The following is a 4,213-nucleotide window of genomic DNA, read 5'->3' as shown; positions in this document are numbered from 1 at the left end:
GACCCCTATATAAAGCGCGTGAATCAACACACGTGCGCTCATTCATGTACATATACACCTAGCAGTCCACAGTATATATCACCTACAAATAGGTAAACAAAACCCTCACCTGTAAAACTATATGGGACTTGTTTTAGCAAGAAAACATGTCAACTCCCTTAAGTTGTCATTTAGATGTTTCTCAAAATAAAATTTCAACGCAAGTGAATAGAAATCCAAACATTAAGGGTTTACTTAAGGCTATGTTGATGTTAGATAAGTGTGCAATGTTTGAAAGCTTATTTCTCTAAAATTGCAGCATGTACCAACCCTAAACTACACATAAATAAAGAAAACATGCTATTCTTTTCAATGCCAATCAGCATTGCTCAAAAGAGTTAAACAACATGTAGTTAGCAGTAATTTTATTTAGTAATATTTATATAAAAACACACCTAATTTTGTAAAAAAATGTCACAACTAACAATACTCAAACGAATGCTTTAATTCATCACATGATGTCAATTAAATGTTCAGGAAGGGCAAGCTACCCTTGAATGACCATGTCAACTTATTTTATGATGTTTACTTGTAATGGATAATATTGGTCTCAGAATGTTTATGAGCGCCGCCATATTGGTTTGTTTCAAGCGACATACATTTGTCTCTTTCTGCAAATCGAAGTACGCGATCGTGATAAGTAATGTAGAAAACAAATATATAACGTCCTAATGAGTATCGTGCTAGCATTTTATGACATACATTACCGTTAATGTGTAGAAATTGGGATTTTTCTTTGGTACATCACTGCACGTCAAAACCGAAAGAAGAGTGTGTATCAATCCGCCGATACGTATTCACCAAATATTGAAGATAATGTGCAATAAAATAGTTTCTAGTATGTTAAAACATTATATTTCTTAGAAATTATCAAAAATGCATAGTGCATAGTATGTAAACGTTGAGAAACACGTTTGATATAAATACGAAACTACTATATCTTTCAGGTATAGGACTTCCGGTTTGGTGTGAAATGCCCCCATTGGAGTAAACACCGAAGAAAGTTTTTGTTTTTACAGAGATCCAACATCTAGTTTCGGTAAGAATTTTGTGTGATTGTATCTGTAGCATCTGTTAACATAATTAAGTCTAAAAGATAGCGATCATTACTATGTTGTCATCAGAGATCTGTTAAATATTGGTTGAAGTTGATCTGTCAAAACCGTGACATCACGCGGTACTCGGGTAAGTATAAGTTACACATTTTACGATATATTTTTTAGAAATTATGACATGGTTGTTTTTGTGTGGGAAAAAGAAAAGTTCTGTTGTAACAGGTAAGTTAAAATAGTAAGTTAATATTGACATGTTCCGAATTGGCATTGTATGGAGCACTACATGGAGCAGCCATAACGTAAATACGCTATTCTGTGGAATATTTGCAACAAGAAGAAAGCAAGTCGTGTTTTTGGAAAAGGTCTTGGTAGGCACCGAAATCGAAAACGCCAGAATCGAGGTAGACCAATATATGGTGTTAAGAAATGCAATAAGTCTAGTTTGAAATTGACAATTCAAAAGCTACAAAAGGTGTGTGGAAATTCCCTTCAAAATGTACAAGAAAAAACATTGTATACTGTATTCCCCAGTAGCCAATACGACTTAAAAATTAAATTACGCAAAGTGTCGAACACATCACCAAAAGGGTACCGAATAGTGAATCTTGACTGTCTACAACAGCATGTTTTAGAAATAACAACACATGTTTGCACATGTCCATGTGCAATAAAAATTAGCAATGAAGGAAAACCACCCATAAGACTGGAAAATGTAGTTGATAAATATGGTTTGGCAAGTGTATTGACGGCGCAATGTCAGGGCTGCATGAACAAATTCAAAATGGAAACAAGCCCAAAGATTCCAGGGTCGAAACGGTATGACATTAATGTGCGCGCAGTTTGGGGTAGTATGGTCACAGGGAATGGGCCAGTCCACCTTAATGACTTTATGGGAACCCTTAATACCCCCGGATTGTCCCAGCCTTCTTTCACCAGCATTGAAACTCAAATAGGTGAATGGTGGCTTTCAATACTTCAGAAAGAAATGCTGATAGCTGGCCAAGAGGAAAGAAAGCTGGCCATCAACCGTAACGACTTCCATTAAGAAGTGCCAGCTATTACAGTTATAACAGATGGGGGTGGTCCAAAAGGACCCACAAGCACTCGTATAATGCAGCTGGTGGGGAAGCCATTATAATTGGGAGAGAAACTCAAAAACTCCTTCACATAGGAGTCAGAAACAAATATTGCTACATTTGCTATTCCGGCGGCAACAGACAGCATTCATGTTTCAAGAACTGGGAGCAGGATAGCCAGTCTATGGAGAGTGTCCGCTCTAAGGAATGTTCACAACATAACACGAACAGGTCAGATGCCGTTCAAAAATTGAAAAGTGACATTCTGAATTATGCTCATTATGTTTTTGGGCACCATGCTAATTGCTCTGATTTTTGTCATGCTCATCTACAGTCTTCAGTGAATCAAGATGCGAGTCCTAACTTGGACACTTCATTACCAGACAGTGATGGTACTATGACAGTGCTGGATCAACAGATAGATTTCTGGACCGAGGGGTGTTCACTTTCAAACCAGGATGAGTCAAGATTTGGCACAACTATATCGTACAGCACACTATTAAAGACGTTAGTTCTTTCCTTGTACAGATTTCCGACAAAGCTGACAGATTGATCAACAATAGTACAAATAAACTTGCTGAGTGCTGGATGTCAATGAGGACCAAACTTGATGGTGGCAAAGTGCATAATTTATGTAACCGTGGATCCTGGCATGCACGTTGGTATGGAGGAGCGCTTCGAATGAATTTGGGGCCTCGGTGGTCATGCGATGTATGGGAGAGTGCTACTGCGTCAGAGCCTGGGCATTTCTTTCGGAAGTTATATACACGTCGGGAGCAGACCCTACAAAATGCTAACAACTACAGAAATAAACCCCAAAGTAAAGAGTTGAGATGGAAAAAGAAGATGACTTCAATGAAAGTGAGTACTACCAGGAAAGCCAGAACAGCATATGGGCCTGAAGCTTTAGACATTACTGAGGATGTGTCACCAGAAGACCTTCATCATATCAAGTCATTTTTTTTGGAAAATCACATCAACATTTCATCTATTAAATGTCAGCAAATTTCCCAGTCCACTATTCACCAATCCCAGTCAGGTCTTTAGCATTCGGAAAGACAAAAAAGAATTACAGCTTCCAATTTCGGCCATATTGTAAAAAGAAATCCAACCCTCCCTGTCAAAAAGCTTGTTAAAACTCTACTTTATTCGACTTTCCGTGGGAATCGCCACACCCGGAATGGCATCTTGCAGGAAGATACAACTATCGAAGAGTACAAGCTGAAAAAAGCAGAACAGCAGGAAAATGTCACCATTCAGAGAAGTGGACTTGTCATCCATGCTACGTACAAATATTTGGCAGGCAGTCCCGATGGAATTGTAGTCTCGAATACTGGAGAATCTGGCCTCATCGAAATTAAAAAATTACTGCATTCCAAACCATTAAATCTTTGGCAGGCATCAGAGAAGTCCTCGTTCTGTCTAAAAAACTTAAATGGTCAACTTGTTTTGAAAGAAAACCATAACTACTTCTTCCAATGCCATGGCCTCCTCAACATTTGCAACAAAAACTGGATCGACTTTGTTGTTCATACAATGAATCCGTACCAGCTTTTCATACAAAGGATATACAGGGACAAAATCATATGGGAAAACATGTTAGCCAAGCTTGAAGCATTTTACTTTAAAGCCCTTCTCCCAGAACTTGCATTACCCCGCAAAGGAAAATGTCCTGGCATACGAGAACCAGGTTTATGGGTAAGTGTGTAAGTGGTATAACATCAAATGTATTTCTTTTGATTATGTTTGTATTTATCTTTCTCCTTAATTTTAAAAAGTACCAGGTAAGTTTGTATTTGCAAAGAATTATCATATGCATAAATTGAAATCTGCATCTACATGTATTAGTGACTGATAAGATGACAAGTGTTTTAAGACATCTATTATTTTTATAATTACAGTATGTTCCATCTGTTGAGCAGAAGAAGACTGGTCCAACCAAGAGACGAAGGAGACAAGCAAACTGTTCTCACTCATCGGAGCCAGATGTCACCTGCCAAGACCCAGCCACTGACCAACATAGGTACATATATGTACATTGTA

The 4,213-nt window shown here is 38.0% G+C and overlaps 1 pseudogene; it reads left to right on the top strand.

The window, feature by feature from the left end:
* The first annotated feature begins 2,354 nt into the window (after window positions 1-2,354).
* LOC138306504 (uncharacterized) lies at window positions 2,355-3,880 on the top strand (annotated as a pseudogene).
* Window positions 3,881-4,213: the final 333 nt, after the last annotated feature.

Source organism: Argopecten irradians, chromosome 13 (genome assembly GCF_041381155.1).
Source record: "Argopecten irradians isolate NY chromosome 13, Ai_NY, whole genome shotgun sequence".
Lineage (NCBI taxonomy): Eukaryota > Metazoa > Mollusca > Bivalvia > Pectinida > Pectinidae > Argopecten > Argopecten irradians.
This window is presented reverse-complemented; position numbering and strand designations above follow the sequence as displayed.